The sequence below is a fragment of the Triticum aestivum genome, chromosome 5D, assembly GCF_018294505.1.
Source record: "Triticum aestivum cultivar Chinese Spring chromosome 5D, IWGSC CS RefSeq v2.1, whole genome shotgun sequence".
NCBI classification, from domain to species: Eukaryota; Viridiplantae; Streptophyta; class Magnoliopsida; order Poales; family Poaceae; genus Triticum; species Triticum aestivum.
Genome location: NC_057808.1, coordinates 381,822,758 through 381,842,599, shown reverse-complemented (window position 1 = coordinate 381,842,599; position 19,842 = coordinate 381,822,758). Strand labels below are relative to the sequence as shown.

The 19,842-nt window shown below is 46.9% G+C and overlaps 1 long non-coding RNA gene across 1 annotated transcript; it reads right to left on the bottom strand.

The window, feature by feature from the left end:
• Positions 1 to 2,162: 2,162 nt before the first annotated feature.
• Positions 2,163 to 3,576, bottom strand: LOC123125021 (uncharacterized). The gene is made up of 3 exons (XR_006461264.1): positions 3,410 to 3,576; positions 2,966 to 3,051; positions 2,163 to 2,884 (listed from the first exon to the last, which is right to left on the bottom strand). It is a non-coding gene; the product is annotated as an uncharacterized lncRNA (long non-coding RNA).
• Positions 3,577 to 19,842: the final 16,266 nt, after the last annotated feature.

Genomic DNA, 19,842 nt, shown 5'->3' with positions numbered 1-19,842 from the left:
TAGTAATCCAACGAACAATGACTTTTGAGTCCGATTAGCACTGTCCAAACTATGCTCTAAATCAATTGTTCGATGTTGATCTACTTTCTTTTGTTTACGTTGTCGCATGGATTTGGTGCCAGCGATTTGTGGACAGCGGAATATGGGAGCTGTCCGGTCACTGTTACGGACGTGTCCGCGGTCGTATAGAGATTCAAATTAGGCAATTCCAGTTGTAGATGCTCTTATCCAGCTCGATGGAGAAATTGGCTGATCTTGAGCCAACACTAGCTCACATAATTTTAGCTCGATACAATATATTTAAGTACAAAAATCTTGATATTTTTAGAAGGAAATAAAATAATTTCTTACCATATATGTTGTGTGTGACAGTTATTAAAAGGAATAAAATAATCTAGCAACCATATTACACGTGGAGTATTAAATATCTCATTTTTTTGGGTGAATCCTAAACTGTAAACTGGCACACACCACGCCTTCGCTTCGGGCTGCCCATTTACTTTTTTTGGACCACAAGGGGTGTCCTGTGCGCAATGGAGGCACCTACGACCACATAACCACTAACAGATCAGCCCGCGGCGGGTGTCTCACGCGTCAGTAACTGTGCCAAATAACAGTCAAAGGCTTTGACCCGACGGCAAACCTCCTTTGGACTTTTGTAAGGGTTGGCCAATAAAGAGGGGCTAGAAATGCTCTTAGATCACTACTTTATAGTAATCTAAAACATCTTACATTTCTTTGCAGATAGTAATTATTAAGAAAAACAAAAAAATGATAGTAATGCAGAATTATGTCTATCGTGTACACATAATGGTGCAGCTACAAATGTTGGGCCCTGCTGTTACCGGGCGTCGTATCGTATGAATCCGCTAGTTTTGTGCACCCGTGCATCCGAAGAGTTTCTAGCTGGCCGATCTAAATCGTGTGTGGCTGATCAATCGAATTAATTTTGCACTAAAAGGCCCACGTCTGCCCTGTTTATTTTACAAATTAGCCCCTGAATCAAATAACTTCGGAACCCTCGTCTTATCTCTAAACAACACGCGTGCTAGTTCTTCCAACGGCGACGGCGACAAGCTCGGCTCCAAGTCTGCAACATGCGTCGGTGCTCGCGGTCGCCGGAAGCTAGATGCCATTCTTCGGCCCCGACGCGGTCTGCCGTGCCCTAGCCAAGGTCTGTGGCCGCCGCCGTGCACATCCTCCTCTCGCCGGTCCTGATACCGAGGCTGCTGGCGTCCGCAGCCTCCGCGCCGTCGGATTGCACTGCGTGCTCGTCCTGTGGGTGCCTGATAACAGACTCGCGTGGGCTGTGGACATGGCAGGCTTGGAGCTCGAGAGATTGGCCTGCTACAGACTCTGAATTTTCATCGTTCTTGTAACTATATCTAGTACTTGCAGATTGGCTTCTGTACAGCCAACTGATTCCAATTGTTCGCTGTTGGGTGTGCGTGTAGCTCGGGAGTCTAGAATGTGATGTACATCGTTTGTGAACATTGATTATTTAGAGAGACATGAGTGTAAATTAATCTGAATGGAAAATTGAGAAAGAAAGATTTCTAATAACCTTGTTCGTATTTGCAATTTGAGGTGTTCTTGTGTGACTTAATGACTGAATCAAGCCACGGATGTTCAGATGTGTTAGCCAAAAATAAAATTATCATAAAAACATATGGAAGTTCACATTCTGAAACCTTCATCATCATACCAACTGGTACCTAAACCTTTTCTTTGGAGGTTCCTCTCAACTTTGGTGAAGCAAGCAAGCGAACCAGCGTAATTCACAGAGTGCAGCGAACCATAGCTGAAGTACTTACTAACAGTTTAGCAGCCCAAGTCCTAATCCTGGGCCTCTGTATTGATACAAGATCTGTAATGTGTTTCACCTTTGTCAGTCCAACTTTAATGACAGAAAGCTGGGCGCCTTTTCACAAACTGGTTGACTATATGATACAGGTGTGCCATGTGTTCCAATGGAAAACGATATACATTTCCTCACAAATGCAGTGGCGACCAAGACTCGGGTAGCAAGAGTAAGAACTGAAACATGCTGAAAACTATGCTAAAATCAATGATTCATGTCAATTTACTAAGTCGTACAAAGACATGTGGTTACTGCAAGCTTCATAACCTGATAGAAAAACTGCAATTCATTGAATCTGCTCACCACTAAGTCAAACAGTTGGACAAAATAATTATTTGATCCATTACACAAAGAAATTTTATACATCGAATAAAACAATACTATTGATAAAGCATTTATTTTTCTTGCAAGAGGTGTAGCTTTCATGATGCACAATCTGTAATTCTGTATGCATGACATGCACATTCATGACTTCTTTTCCTTGACCCTTTTTGTTTGGACAATTGCGACTATCATGAAACCCTACTTGGTTGCACGTCTTGCACGAGCGTGCGACCTTGGCCTTGGCTTCTTCGTTCTTCTCTTTCAGTTCTTCCCCATTCATATCCTTTCCTCTCCTTATTCTTTTACTTCTCCCTGCCGAACGAACATCATTTGGCGGGTGTATGTTAACTTGAGTAGGGATGTTGCAACCAATAAATGCCTCATATTCCTCTTGCCTAGTGTGCTTCACTGCAGGAACCCTCGCTGACTTGGAGAAGCCTGTATGTCTGACAGGTGTCTATGCTTGCTTTGTTACATGTGTAGAATGCATTCTTTGCACTCTCAATAACTCGACGATTTGATCTGATCAAGTGACCATGATTGTAGTGCTCAACCCATGATTCTATCTTGTAGGTATCATTACCACACAACTTCATGTCCATAAAACTTATAGAACTTCTCAACAGCCTCTAATCCTTCAAATGTCATGCCTAAATTAGGCTTCAAATTCTCTTCACATTCCGGTGTAAAAGACGAACACTTAAACATAAACAATGAATTAGTAAGCACCATTGTGTATAAATTACTGAAGTGAATACAACCAGGAAGCAATTGACTCACGGGGAGAGGAACACTTGCTTTCTTTACAGGTGTGGTAAATCTTTCCTCCTCCAACTGCATTTGCAAGCTATTGGTAGATTGCATTGCTGCACAAGCCACAAACAGATACAGAATTAGCCTCTGAAACGAGAATCACTCATGTACAGTATATGAAATCCATATTTTGGCCACATCTCATACGCCACCGGCCAATCAAAATCTGGCTGCTCACCTTTTAATAAATTAATAATTTTCTATACTAGTTAGGCAAAGCTATAAGAGAATACGGTCTATTGATCTGGTCAACTCTGCACATGGCCATCCACACCAATTCTATTTCTGCATGTGTGTGTTTGCGTGTTGTGAGTTGTGGCGAGCTAGCTACCTGGTAGTCCCTAGGTGAGGCAGCTTAGCTCCAGATCGCTCGGGCATCGGGAGAAAATCAAGTCACCCTGACATGCGTACCTCGCACCAAGAAGTACACGGCGGCCGCGTCAGGAGATCGAGATGAACCCAACTGCAATCGATCAGTATCCTGTGTCGTCGGTGTTTAGGGCGCACGGCGAGGTCTCCGTCTTTGGCCGCGGGTGGCCGCCGTAGTGATCGGATCTGCGACGTGGGGTGGGACAGGGGTGCCCGTGCAAATTCGCAGGCCTGACTTACAGAGGTTGCGGGCTTATTTTTGAAAAAATACACCGGAATCAGCTCTAACGCGACGATTTAGATCGGACGACTGAAACGATCCGGATGCAGGGATACATGAAACTTGAGGATTCATAGGATACGACGCCCTGTTACCGGCACCACGAATGTGCTCAAGGCCGCCTCTGCCGCAAATGTCCGATGAGTGGTCGTCGTGACGAGCTACAAAGGAACTTTGTGACCCCAAAGACTGGCCCCAAGGCAAGATCAGAGACGAGAGCTCTTGGTCAGACAAAGAATTCTGTAGGAGCAATGAGGTAATAATAAGAACAACTTAAGAGACAACATGCGATACCGTCTATTCCAGCACGTTTTTCTATCCAAACACGACGACGCCATTTTGCACCATGTATTTGCAGAGCTGGTACCCTGTTGCCAAGATCACGGCAGAAGCGGCGGCTCTGGAGTACGGGCGTGAAACCGGGCTCGACGTGGTGACACTGAACCCTGCACTGGTGTTTGGTCCCCTGCTCCAGCCGACCGTCAACGCGAGCAGCCAGTTCCTCATCTACTTGCTCAAAGGTTTTAGCTACAGCCGTCTTCACACATTTGAGATCATTCCCTGCTCTTGATTCGTTCACGATGTTTTCGACGTGCGCTGGCGTGTGCATGCAGGAGGCCCTGATCAGGTGAGGGACAAGCTGTGGCACATCGTCGACGTCCGCGACGTCGCCGACGCGCTGCTCCTGCTCTACGAGACGCCCGGAGCCGCGGGCCGGCACATCTGCGCGCCACACTTCATCACCGTCCGGGAACTGTTGCGTTTGCTCAAGACCATGTACCCTGGGTACCCCAACATATCCGAGTAGGAGTTCTATTCTAATTATCCCGTGATGATTCAGCATATGTTGTTGTTGTCTAGGATTAACCGACAAACCGATTGTTCGGGCATTTGGCAGGGAGAGCATATATGGCATGGATCACCCGGCTCCGATGACCTCCGAAAAGCTGGAGAAGCTGGGGTGGAGCCACCGGCCGCTGAGGGACACGATCGCAGACACCGTCGAGTTCTGCCGGGAGGCCGGGTTTCTTGAGGGCGTGGATGGTGGTGACGCGCCCTGCCGCTTCCCCCCTCTTTTCAACAAAATCTAGCGTCAAAGAAAGAATTTGAAGAAGTTTGGGCGAGCATATATAGTGTTGCTCCTCTATTATTGCTACCTTTGCGTGTGTGTATTTGGTGGTGTGATATTGAAATGTCTGGACGGACCAGCATGTAAGAACCGCAACAATAAGATGAACCAATTTCTTAGTAATCCATACTTATTTCTTGAATAATTTGCAGGTGGCTCGTGCATTTTGCTAGTTTAGAATTTGTATGGCACAAATGAAACTATTTTTTTATCCAGCAAAAGAAAAATGAAACTATTATGAAAAATTACTTTCATATTTACTGAGAAATGACATAAACTAAACATGTTTTAAATATTATTCTGAAGTGTTTGATTTTTACATAGGGGGAAAGCAGCACGTCACTGTCTTCAAAAGCTGAAGAAACATGTGTATAATTTGCCGTGTGGATATCGAAAACCTTAATATAGGGCATGTTTACTCTGGGCTATGTTTTGCATCATGTTTGGCTGTCCGCATTGCATTAGGAGGTGATTTGATACATGTCGTTTGGTTGGCAGCACTTGAGGGTTAAGGCTCCAAAGATGCATTTACCTGGCGTTTGGTTGCTTCGACTTAATGTTGTGATCATCTCTTCTCACTAGTGGTGACCTTACCATAGACTACACTACATAGACACTACCAAATTAACATCATTTCAGTGTTCATCAATGGCAATCAAGGGGGAAGTTCACCATCCTCTTCTTCTTTAGATCATTGTGTTATCTCTGATAGCTCACTCAAATATGCCAGCATGCATATACAACATCTCCTAGGTAGAACTTACCATCAGGGATATTGATCCTATCACACCAAGCCAAGCTATCAACAAAAATGTTAGTTATGGCATGAATTAACAGTTAATAATGCCCACCTTGAAATATGGATACCATCTATAACTCTCTTGTATGAGTTTGACCAAAAGGTGCCTTCATCATCTCTCATGTGGGCTCTACGATCGCCTACAAGATTTGCTTGAAATACCGAAAAATTGTCTCATTGCATCTCCTGAATGTGTTGTCAATCACTCTGAACTTTCGATTATGACCTACATGAAGAAACATTGCTACTTACTCTTCCACAGAGGTGTTGATGTGATCTTATAGCAACCTCACCTCCCTAAACGTCTCCACAAGCTTGCCATAAGGGGCTCTTCTCATTCGAAGCATGTTCATAGCCTCTACATCATTACAGTTGTAGAGGTAGCTCAGATACTGTTGGAAATATTCCCTAAGGATAATAATACTATTATTATATTTCTATTTTCATAATTAAGAGTATATTTCATGCTACAACAGCTATGATTCTGGAATATGTAATTCTGTGGAAAACTCGTATGCATGTGTGATATGATAAACGATAAAATATAGGTTCCCGGTCTTGCCTTAAGACCGGCACAAGTGTTGGTGGTGATCATATTTTCAGGATCTCATGATATCATTAAGTGTAACGATAGTCCTGAAACAACATTTAGAGTATAACATTAGAAGAATGACCATATTGAATCAACACAATCTTGTTTGTTATACTTCAATAATAACGTCTGAAATCAATTGTAATAACACGAAGTGTTAATATGTGTTTTAATTCCTCAGACCATGAGAATATCTTAGTCACTTCCTACCGTACGGTGGACTTTGGGGTTGCTCAAACGTCATATGTAACTAGGTGATCATAACGACAAAACCTACGGGTTCATCAGAAAGTTTGACAAGGGACTGGATAGCTCGAGAGTGGGATGTGCTTCTCCGACGACCCAGATATGTTCTTAGGGCCCTCTTGGTGTGACAGCATCCATCATCGTCTGGCCAAACACATGTGACTACGTCACGGGGATGCCAGAACACTTCAATGAGAAAAAAGAACAAAACTAGCAACGAGATCAATGGTATAGTGAGAATGTGCATGGTTCAAGAGGATACCGATGCATTATGGATTTTGTAAAGTATCGCGAAGAAAAGAGAACATCACATAATAACCAAATGTTCACTTCAATGTCATTCGCGCAATCATAGGGATCGATATGGACGTCCGCGGTTCCACTACCGGTCATTGAACAAAGGGGTTTCGTTCATGTCTATGATTTACCAAACCTACAGGGTCACAAGCTTAAGGTAATCATGATCTACTGAGTGTTAGTAGGACGAAAGTATCGAGGATTTATTTGTGGAATTGTTTCATTAATACTCAAAATATTTTCAAGAGGAATCGAAAGCGTTTCGGGGTCAGCGAAAGAGTTTCGGAGTTTATCGGGTAATAACGGGTATTACCGATAAATAATATATAGGTTGAAAATGTTTATGGTGATGTTAAATTATATATAATATGCTCTAGTAATTGTTAAAAGTCTTTTATAATTAATTTAATATCAACGGGCCTTAAAAGGCCTAGTGGTGGAAGGCAACTTGGGCCACAAGAGCCAAGTGGAGGAGGCGTGGACGAATCCTACTAGGACTAATCCCCTCTTGACTGGCGCCCCAAGGAGGGACCTTTCCCTCCTTGGTGGCTGGCTCTCCCTCCCCCTCTAACGTATATATACTTGAGGTATTGGCCACAATTGAATATACAAGTTTGGAGCCTCTCCTCTAGTTCATCTAGTCCTAGTTCTAGTTCTTGTTGGCCCTACTTGACTAATTAGAGCTAGACCTAGTTTCTCTAATCCTCGTAAATAGAAGTACAGTGTGGTTCTAATCTCCTCCCTCTAATTCTCCAGCGACAATTAGCTCTGGACGATGAAGCGCTGTCGGACCGTCAAGACCGTACGCTTGCAACCAAGTAGAGAGGACGTGCTTTCGGTCTTCCGTACAAGGGATCGTTCGAGGGCGGTTCATAAGATCATCATTAACGGTTCGAGGGACTCCAAGTATGATCTACACCGACTCGTCTACTTCCGCTGCACTCCGGAGTCGGTAACGATCGTTGATCCAAACCCTATATGCATCTTCATATTGTTGCTCGGTGTTCATAGGGCGATTTTTTTTGTTTTGTACTACGTTTCCCAACATATTCGCCATCCACTCATTATCTTGGGATAACATTGGCACATATCTGATCGCATGCCTGTAATTTTGATGAACCGCCCTCTTTTGGTGTAATAGGAGCCATGCATGCGGCCTGATTCATATGCTTCATCCGTTTTTCCTAGTGAAATTGATATCGCGGTAACTAACAACGAAATCAACCCAACACCTTAACCAGTGGCATAACAATGGAGGGATTGGGGATGGTTTTATGTTGCTTGCCACCATGGGAGATAACGATGATGACCCGCCCATGCCAGAGAGGAGGCTGAAGAACAGAGACGGAGACGAAGGGGACGAGCAACCCATGGAGGGCAGGAATCGTCCTGGTGCTAGAGGTCTTGGTCCGTGCAGCTGCCGATAACGCAGATCTAAGTCGCTGCCACCAATGCCGAAAACTGAGGCTACAACTCCCGCTAGAGGTGAGCAGGTAAAAAGGAGGGAGGTAAGACTACTTCGCGTCATACCCTGCCTGCAGATTTTTTTCACGCCATCTCCACGCATGTACCCCGACGTACATTGTCCTCCTTCATTCGTCTTAGCCTGACTATGGAAAAAACCGATTCGAGCATTCCTCGTGAGCCAGGATATGAGGTGCTTTGAATTTCATATAGATACGGAACAACGCCTTGCTTGAGTGACCAAACGAGCTATTTTTGCATCCACTGTGTTTGGTTTGGAGGGGGCTAGGAGCAACGAAACACGCCCATAGATATGAGACATGTGCAATAGAAATACAACCCAATCCACGTGCATAATTTTACAGCCGGCGTGGTTTGATTGGTCAATGATACTCGCACCATTTGTAATGATTTTGCGGGGCATGTATTTTTTTCCAAACAGAGACATGCGGAACTTTATCTCTTTCTCTTATATCATTATTGAAATGATACTTCCGTTCAAATTTAAACTAAATCCACAACGCTTATTTTGGGATGGAGGGAGAAGAAACTAAGTTGTGGAGATTAATTTCTCCAAAGTCAAATTATTTGCACTAGTGTACACATTTTAATTTCGAATCCAAAGACCAAAAGGTACGTGAGTTGTTCATAGAATCCGCAGATGGCTCAAAATGGAGGGATTACAGCTACACTGGCTACATTACCATCATCGCTATTTGCCAATGCAAGAAATTCACAAGCCTATCCATGCGTGTAGCTGGTCATGGCACACCGACCACGAGGCCTTGTACAATGCCCGCTGCTTATGCATCAGTGCTTAAAGAGAAAGACTAAAGCTACGGCTCGGTAATTTTGTAGCTTACAATGCTAGGTGTTTCATACGATGCCTAAATTGATTTGATTAAAATGCAGCAGAGCTAATGCAGTTTCACGGAAGGGAAGGCACCGGCTAGCACCGGGAGCTAAAGTTTGCTTCCGTGCCTCTTCCTAAGAGCATCTCCACTCGCGTCCCCAACAGGGCCCCCAGGGCAAGTTTTTTCGCGTCGGCATCGAAAAAAAAACCAGGCGCGCCCCAGGACGCCGAAATCCGCCGGCTCGGCCCTTTTTTTGGCCCGGCGATCCCAGGCCGAACTCAGCGCATTGGAGGCGCTTGGGGGCTCCGGCGGAAGGAAAAATCTCGCCTGGGCCATCACTGTCAGGCGGAAAAGCATCTTGCACTTCCAGATTCGCTTCCTCCCGCGCGCACGCCCTACCGCCGTCGTGCCAATCCCTGCCCACCCACCGCCGCTAGAAAGGTCATTCCCTGCCGGAAGAGAGTGTTCCGCCGCAGCAGCTGTCGTGGTTCTAAGACTGACAGTAGAATAGAGGGGTAGGTATGAAGAGGCAAGATCCTAGCTATGGCGAAGTTGTACACATGAGTTTTACGAGTTCAGGCCCTTCGCGGAGGAAGTAATAGCCCTACGTCTCGGAGCCCGGAGGCGGTCGACTGGATTATGCGTGTGAATGTTACAGGGGGTGCGAACCCTTGTCCCAGAGGAGGGGGTGGCTTATATAGAGTGCGCCAGGACCCCAGCTCCCCTCCGTTACAGGAGTTCAATGTACATAAAGATAGGGCATTACTGGTAACGCTAGACATAAATGCTACAAATGACCTTAAAGACTACGGAGTGAACGCCCGACCGTTCCCGTGCTGGACGACTCCTGGTCTTCAGTAGGTCGAATGGTTCCTTGTATGGTCGAGTGGTTGATTGGTCGAATGACTCCAGGAAGGATGGTCCTCCGAGTGGTTGGTCGGTCGAGTGGATTGCATTCAGGCCCTTGGTTGGACCCTCCCTGTTGTCTTTTAGGATAATGACTCTGGATAGGGCTTATAGGTCAGGCCTATGACCCTACCCCAGGTCTATGTCATCATCATTAGCCCCCGAATGGATTGAGGTCAGAGTGAAAGAAGGTTGAAGTTGATCTCGCTTCGACTCTTGTGTCTCACTGCTATCCATGCCTGCATCGAGGCTAATGTTGGAGCTTTGGCCTTGTTTCAGTCGCCTTGATCAATTCAAAAGTTGCCGATTGGATTTACAATGTCATCTGCCGAGTGTTGTTTTGGTGCGCTGAACCTTTGGCGCGATTGATTGCGGTGTATCCCGGGTTTCACGGGATTCGAAATTTCGGGGAAGTGCGCGGGACGGGACGTGCTGAAGTAAACGGGATGGATAATGGGAGCGCCTCGATCCCCGCGCCACCTTTTTTTCCACGTACGACACGCGCGACTGTTGCGGGATTTGATAGGATCGCCTGGACCCACGCGTCAGCCACTCGGAAGCGGCCCTTTATAAGGCGACGGAGCAGAGGCGCCGACACTGTACGCGTCTGTTTCGTCTCTTCCTCCTCTGCTTCCCCACGACATCCAGCTCCTCCGCTCTCGACGCCGCCGCCCCGCCACCATGGTGAAGGACAAGACAGCGGCGCTGGAACGTGCGAAGAAGGCGACGGGGGCGGCGAAGGGCAAGAAGAAGAATCGCGGGTCATCGTCGCGCTCGACGCTGCCGCCAGGTTGGATCCAAGGCAATTGGATCCGGTCTTCGCTCCGGCAGGAAGATCTGGACGAGCTGGCGGAGTCCGGGCTGATTGCCAAGGGCGCCGCAAGGCTGCCGATGGGCGAGACGGAGCTGCAGCCCCGACCTGGTGAGTGCGTACTACTCGCCACCCATGTCGACCAGGGTTTCTCGCTTCCTCCGCATGCCTTCTTCAGGGGCTTCTTGAACTTCTTTGGTGCCCAACTCCACCACTTTTCTCCGAATACCAGCACGTATCTCGCTGCATTTGTATCCATGTGTGAAAACTTTCTGGGGTGTCGACCGCATTGGTGTCTTTTCAAGCATATCTTCACTATCCGTTCTCAGTCGGTGAAGAAAGCGAACACGAGTGATGAGAAAACGCATGTCATTCAGATGTGTGGTGGTTTGGGTATCCAGAAAAGGAAGAGGAGCTCTTTCCCTTCCATGACCCTTCCTGAATCGGTTAGGGGCTGGCAGTCGACCTGGTTCTACTGCCAGGACCTCGCAACCCCAGGTTAGTCGACCGGACTTCCCCCCTTCACTTTTGACCGTGTTCAGACTCCTTCTTCGTTGAAAGTAGTTGCTGCTGAGAGCGTGGAGACGAATATGCTAGTTGAGAGGGTAGTCCAGCTGATCAATCAGGGGGTCACTAGCATGGACCTGCTGGAGGTATTCCTCAGTCGACGCATCCAGCCTCTTCAGTACCGTGACCACCCCATATGGATGTATACTGGGCCTGCTGATACTGCTCAGGTACATCCTGAAGAAGTTCCGGCCAAGACGGTGGCCATGTGGCTGAAGAGCATTACGGGCAACAAGGACAACCCCAGAGGAGCTAGGAGAGTCGTCCCCTTTAGTGATGACAACCAACCTGACAAGGTATGACCTTTATTCTGACTGTTCTTGAAGACACATTCCGATTACTCTTGAGCCCAACTGACTTCCACTCGACTCCTCGTTTTGCAGATTTATACCGAGACGTACTCGATGCCTAATGGTGAACAAGCCCCGGAGCAGGACCATGAGGGCGAGGACAGCGCGGAGGAGAGTGGCGAATGGGAGTCACCAGACGACGATGATGAATATGAGAGCGACGAATAGGACGACGAGGAGGAAGCCGACTCACCGCCTCGTTTAGAACGTTGATCCAAGCTGCATCATGATCCAGCGGGCGGGTGCGGTAAGGCTGTGGCCTCGAGCGCTCAAGTGCATAAACGCGATTGGTCTTCAACTCCAGAGCTGGCGAAGAAAGTCACCAAGCACCCCAAGATCAACCCAGCAAAGGCTCGGAAGACTTTGCCAAAGATCAAGATGGATGTTCCTGTCGCCTCTGGGTAAATGTTCCTTTTGTGCTTTTCTTTGTACCGACTGATTCTTCCGTTCTGATCGAGTGGATTACAAACTTGTCCAGCCCTGCCTCTGCTGTGACTGACATGGATATTGACAAGGCTCCTGGGGATGAAGAAACCGACGACGCGGCCACCTCTCGAGCTGGTAAGTCCGCTCGACCAAAACTTATTTTATCGATTGAATTGTCGGTCGATTGAATTTCTGTTGATTTCTCTTTTCGCTGCAGCTCCGCGAGACATCGTCGTGTTTCCTGATGATGAAGAAGAAGAAATGCCTCCGAAGGAGAGGAAGAGGAGAGGCAAAGGCTCGAGCAGGAGAGTGCTTGAAGTTCAAGTCCCTCAATCAACGCCGGTGTTGGACGCGGTGGTCGAGCAAACTGGAGATCCGGTTTGGACCAACGTCACATTCGCTGACCTGCTGACGACTGATCGCCCGTCGGGGTCGACTGATCCGGCTCCTGCTGCTCCAGTGCAAATCCCCGCATCCGACCCAGTGGGTGCTTCGACCGTCTTGGAGTCATCACTCTTTACTGCGTACCAAACCCCAGATGACTCGCCAAGTGCTGCCAAGGAGGCTCTTCGCAGGTGAACCTTGTTATGGAGCAGGTGAAGGTGATACACGAGGCCAGTCAGGTGGCCTACAACGCTAGCACCGCTCTGCAGACCAATGTTAAGGTCAGTTATCTCCCGTCTGATCTTATACTTCGTCCGACGTCTGATCACCCACTGGGGTGTGTCTGCCTTAGAGTTGCATAAGTCCACTTGAATCGACTAGGATTGAGTCGACTGGGTCGTTGAAAAACTGCTGCTTTATTATTCGTAAGATGTCCGTAGATGAACATTTTGGAACTTTATGTGCATCTATCATGAGTTTGCACCTTGCATCTGTTCACCCATCGGGTTGTAGCTCTTGCACTGTTGAACCAGTGGGGGCACGCTGAGTGCACCCACTGGGTGTAGTCCCCGAGACCGTGGTTGACTGTGGGCAGTCGACTGTGGTCTGAGAATTTGAATTTTCTCACTCGACTTGGACGGACCAAGGTGAGTGGAATCTAACCAGTGGGGGCACGCTGAGTGCACCCACTGGGTGTAGTCCCCGAGACCGTGGTCGGCTGCGGGCAGTCGACTGTGGTCTGAGAATTTATTTTTTACACTCATGCTGGGCAGACCATGCCGAGTGTTGAATCAGACCGGTGGGGGCACGCTGAGTGCACCCACTGGGTGTAGTCCCCGAGACTGTCGTTGAATGTTTGATTCGATGGCAGTCTTAGAATAACTTTCACTATGACATTCTTTTGTTTCTGTCGACTGATATAACTTATACGCTGACTGCAGAAATCTTGTGATCTTGGGGCTCAGCTTTCCGCACTGAACAAGCAGCAAATCAGCCTCAATCTTGACCTGCAGCTGGCTCAGAAAAACATCAAGAACACTCGTGAAGAAGTAACTGCCATGGGAGGTAACCAATCGTCACCTGTCCATCTCACGACTTGTATTTTTCCGTGTGTGTTTTAGTCACTTTGAACCGAGTGACTTCACTCGAACAGATGTGTGTAGTGAAAATCGCCAACTTCAAGCTCGTCTGAAGAATGTTGTTTCTTTAGAGAAAATGAAGCAGGCTCTGGAGCAGAAGGATCTGGACCTTGCCGCTGCTCAAAAGGAGGCGCGAGAGAAAACGGCGCTTGCTGACAAGAAGCTGGCTTCAGTCGGTAAGCTAGAAGAAGAGAATTCCAAACTCAAGACCGCCATCTCTGATGCCGACCGAGAAGTTGAGCAACTGAAGAAAGACAAGGACAAGTTGACTGAAGAGATTGGAAACCTCAAGGCCAAGAAGGGCGAGTTGGAATCTTATTTGGGCCAGCTTGCCGCAAAACTGGTCTTAAAGCTTGGAGGTATTGTTGTTCGATTGACTTGTTCTTGTCGACTGATAAGCTTTACCATACTGTCGACTCACTATTCACTCGACCGTGCAGAACTTTGCCAGGACTTTGAAGAAGAAACTGGACGGGTCGAGACGAGTCTTGATCCCATAAATTGCCCAGTCAAGGATGATGTCGTGATGCACGTGTTGCAGTTGGAATCTCGGGTGGAGAGTGCAATTGCTTACCTTGCTCGTCTGAAGGCGGCGATGACTCGGGTCGATGCTGAACTCTGGCCTCAGGCAGAACTGTCTCAAGACCTCGAGTCTCTGATGGCTCGACTGAATCAAATACCAGACCAAGTGCGAGAATGGAAGAAATCGTCTGCTCGCTACGGTGCTGATGTCGCCCTGTCACTGGTTCGAGTGCACTGCAAGTGTTGAGGAACGTAGTAATTTCAAAAAAATTCCTACGCACACGCAAGATCATGGTGATGCATAGCAACGAGAGGGGAGAGTGTTGTCCACGTACCCTCGTAGACCGAAAGCGGAAGCGTTAACACAACGCGGTTGATGTAGTCGTATGTCTTCACGATCCGACCGATCAAGTACCGAACGCACGGCACCTCCGAGTTCAGCACACGTTCAGCTCGATGATGTCCCTCGAACTCCGATCCAGCCGAGTGTTGAGGGAGAGTTTCGTCGGCACGATGGTGTGGTGACGATGATGATGTTCTACCGGCGCAGGGCTTTGCTTAAGCACCGCTACGATATTATCGAGGTGTAATATGGTGGAGGGGGGCACCGCACACGGCTAAGAGATCAATGATCAATTGTTGTGTCTATGGGGTGCCCCCTTGCCCCCATATATAAAGGATCAAAGGGGGGAGGTGCGGCCAGCCTTGGGGCGCGCCAGGAGGAGTCCTACTCCCACCGGGAGTAGGACTCCCCCCCTTTTTCTAGTTGGATTAGGACTTGGGAGGGGGGAAAGAGGAGAGGGAGAAGAAGGAAGGGGGGCGCCGCCCCCTTCTCCTTGTCCTATTCGGACTAGGGGGGAGGGGCGCGTGGCCCAGCCCTAGCCGCCTCTCCTCTCTTCCACCTAGGCCCACTAAGGCCCATTATGTTGCCGGGGGGTTCCGGTAACCTCCCGGTACTCCGGTAAAATCCCGATTTCACCCGGAACACTTCCGATATCCAAACATAGGCTTCCAATATATCAATCTTTATGTCTCGACCATTTCGAGACTCCTCGTCATGTCCGTGATCACATCCGGGACTCCGAACAACCTTCGGTACATCAAAACATATAAACTCATAATATAACTGTCATCAAAACGTTAAGCGTGCGGACCCTATGGGTTCGAGAACTATGTAGACATGACTGAGACATGTCTCCGGTCAATAACCAATAGCGGAACCTGGATGCTCATATTGGCTCCCACATATTCTATGAAGATCTTTATCGGTCAGACCGCATAACAACATACGTTGTTCCCTTTGTCATCGGTATGTTACTTGCCCGAGATTCGATCGTCGGTATCTCAATACCTAGTTCAATCTCGTTATCGGCAAGTCTCTTTACTCGTTCCGTAATACATCATCTCGCAACAAACTCATTAGTTGCAATGCTTGCAAGGCTTTAAGTGATGTGCATTACCGAGAGGGCCCAGAGATACCCCTCCGACAATCGGAGTGACAAATCCTAATCTCGAAATACGCCAACCCAACAAGTACCTTCGGAGACACCTGTAGAGCACCTTTATAATCACCCAGTTACGTTGTGACGTTTGGTAGCACACAAAGTGTTCCTCCGGTAAACGGGAGTTGCATAATCTCATAGTCATAGGAACATGTATAAGTCATGAAGAAAGCAATAGCAATATACTAAACGATCGAGTGCTAAGCTAACGGAATGGGTCAAGTCAATCACATCATTCTCCTAATGATGTGATCCCGTTAATCAAATGACAACTCATGTCAATGGCTAGGAAACATAACCATCTTTGATCAACAAGCTAGTCAAGTAGAGGCATACTAGTGACACTCTGTTTGTCTATTTATTCACACAAGTATTATGTATCCGGTTAATACAATTCTAGCATGAATAATAAACATTTATCATGATATAAGGAAATAAATAATAACTTTATTATTGCCTCTAGGGCATATTTCCTTCAGTCTCCCACTTGCACTAGAGTCAATAATCTAGATTACACAGTAATGATCCTTACACCCATGGAGCCTTGGTGCTGATCATGTTTTGCTCGTGGAAGAGGCTTAGTCAACGGGTCTGCAACATTCAGATCCGTATGTATCTTGCAAATTTCTATGTCTCCCACCTGGACTAAATCCCGGATGGAATTGAAGCGTCTCTTGATGTGTTTGGTTCTCTTGTGAAATCTGCATTCCTTTGCTAAGGCAATTGCACCAGTATTGTCACAAAAGATTTTCATTGGACCCGATGCACTAGGTATGACACATATATCGGATATGAACTGCTTCATCCAGACTCCTTCATTTGCTGCTTCCGAAGCAGCTATTGAAGGAAATATGCCCTAGAGGCAATAATAAAGTATTATTTATTTCCTTATATCATGATAAATGTTTATTATTCATGCTAGAATTGTATTAACCGGAAACATAATACATGTGTGAATACATAGACAAACAGAGTGTCACTAGTATGCCTCTACTTGACTAGCTCGTTAATCAAAGATGGTTATGTTTCCTAGCCATTGACATGAGTTGTCATTTGATTAACGAGATCACCTCATTAGGAGAATGACGTGATTGACTTGACCCATTCCGTTAGCTTAGCACTCGATCGTTTAGTATGTTGCTATTGCTTTCTTCATGACTTATACATGTTCCTATGACTATGAGATTATGCAACTCCCGTTTACCGGAGGAACACTTTGTGTGCTACCAAACGTCACAACGTAACTGGTTGATTATAAAGGTGCTCTACAGGTGTCTCCGAAGGTACTTGTTGGGTTGGCGTATTTCGAGATTAGGATTTGTCACTCCGATTGTCGGAGAGGTATCTCTGGGCCCACTCGGTAATGCACATCACTATAAGCCTTGCAAGCATTGTGACTAATGAGTTAGTTGCGGGATGATGTATTACGGAACGAGTAAAGATACTTGCCGGTTACGAGATTGAACTAGGTATCGAGATACCGACGATCGAATCTCGGGCAAGTAACATACCGATGACAAAGGGAACAACGTATGTTGTTATGCGGTCTGACCGATAAAGATCTTCGTAGAATATGTAGGAACCAATATGAGCATCCAGGTTCCGCTATTGGTTATTGACCGGAGAGGTGTCTCGGTCATGTCTACATAGTTCTCGAACCCGTAGGGTCCGCACGCTTAAAATTACGATGACAGTTATATTATGAGTTTATATGTTTTGATGTACCGAAGGTTGTTCGGAGTCCCGGATGTGATCACGGACATGACGAGGAGTCTCGAAATGGTTGAGACATAAAGATTGATATATTGGAAGCCTATGTTTGGACATCGGAAGTGTTCCGGGTGAAATCGGGATTTTTCCGAAGTACCGGGAGGTTACCGGAACCCCCCGGTAACTTAATGGGCCTTAGTGGGCCTAGGTGGAAGAGAGGAGAGGAGGCCAGGGCAGGGCCGCGCCCCCCTTCCCCCCAGTCCGAATAGGACAAGGAGAGGGGGGCGGCGCCCCCCTTCCTTCCTCCCCTCCACCTCTTCCCCTCTTCCACTCCTAGTCCAACATGGAAAGGGGGGGTCCTACTCCCGGTAGGAGTAGGACTCCTCCTGGCGCGCCACACCTCCTTGTCCGGCGGCCTCCCCCTTGCACCTTTATATACGGGGGCAGGGGGGCACCTCTTGACACACAATTGATATACGATATTTTAGCCGTGTGCGGTGCCCCCTCCACCATATTACACCTCGATAATATCGTAGCGGAGCTTAGGCGAAGCCCTAAGTCGGTAGAACATCATCATCGTCACCACGCCGTCATGCTGACAAAACTCTCCCTCAACACTCGGCTGGATCAGAGTTCGAGGGACGTCATCGAGCTGAACGTGTGCTGAACTCGGAGGTGCCGTGCGTTCGGTACTTGATCGGTCGGATCGTGAAGACGTACGACTACATCAACCGCGTTGTGTTAACGCTTCCGCTTTCGGTCTACGAGGGTACGTGGACAACACTCTCCCCTCTCGTTGCTATGCATCACCATGATCTTGCGTGTGCGTAGGAAATTTTTTGAAATTACTACGTTCCCCAACAGCTATGTACTCCGCTTCACACGTAGATCCCGCCACGACGCTTTGTTTAGAACTGCACCAACTGACAGCTCCACTGTTCAATGTAAACAGTATCCAGTTTGCGATTTAGAATCGTCCGGATCAGTGTGAAAGCTTGCATCGACGTAACCATTTACGATGAGCTCTTTGTCACCTCCATAAACAAGAAACATATCCTTAGTCCTTTTCAGGTATTTCAGGATGTTCTTGACCGTTGTCCAGAGATCCACTCCTGGATTACTTTGGTACCTTCCTGCTAGACTTATAGCAAGGCACACATCAGGTCTGGTACACAGCATTGCATACACGATAGAGTCTATGGCTGAAGCATAGGGAACATCTTTCATCTTCTCTCTATCTTCTGCAGTGGTCGGGCATTGAGTCTTACTCAACTTCACACCTTGTAACACAGGCAAGAATCCTTTCTTTGCTTGATCCATTTTGAACTTCTTCAAAACTTTGTCAAGGTATGTGCTTTGTGAAAATCCAATTAAGCGTCTTGATCTATCTCTATAGATCTTGATGCCCAATATATACGCAGCTTCACTGAGGTCTTTCATTGAAAAACTCTTATTCAAGTATCCCTTTATGCTATCCAGAAATTCTATATCATTTCCAATCAGCAATATGTCATCCACATATAATATCAGAAATGCTATAGAGCTCCCACTCACTTTCTTGTAAATACAGGCTTCTCCAAAAGTCTGTACAAAACCAAATGCTTTGATCACACTATCAAAGCGTTTATTCCAACTCCGAGAGGCTTGCACCAGTCCATAAATGGATCGCTGGAGCTTGCACACTTTGTTAGCTCCCTTTGGATCGACAAAACCTTCCGGTTGCATCATATACAACTCTTCTTCCAGAAATCCATTCAGGAATGCAGTTTTGACATCCATTTGCCAAATTTCATAATCATAAAATGCAGCAATTGCTAGCATGATTCAGACAGACTTAAGCATCGCTACGGGTGAGAATGTCTCATCGTAGTCAATCCCTTGAACTTGTCAAAAACCTTTCGCAACAAGTCGAGCTTTATGGACAGTAACATTACCGTCAGCGTCAGTCTTCTTCTTGAAGATCCATTTATTTTCAATGGCTTGCCTATCATCGGGCAAGTCAACCAAAGTCCATACTTTATTCTCATACATGGATCCCATCTCGGATTTCATGGCCTCAAGCCATTTTGCGGAATCTGGGCTCACCATCGCTTCTTCATAGTTCGTAGGTTCATCATGGTCTAGTAACATAACCTCCAGAACAGGATTACCGTACCACTCTTGTGCGGATCTTACTCTGGTTGACCTACGAGGTTCAGTAACAACTTGATCTGAAGTTTCATGATCATCATCATTAACTTCCTCACTAATTGGTGTAGGCGTCACAGGAACCGGTTTCTGTGATGAACTATTTTCCAATAAGGGAGCAGGTACAGTTACCTCATCAAGTTCTACTTTCCTCCCACTCACTTCTTTCGAGAGAAACTCCTTCTCTAGAAAGGATCCATTCTTAGCAACGAATGTCTTGCCTTCGGATCTGTGATAGAAGGTGTACCAAACAGTCTCCTTTGGGTATCCTATGAAGACACATTTCTCCGATTTAGGTTCGAGCTTATCA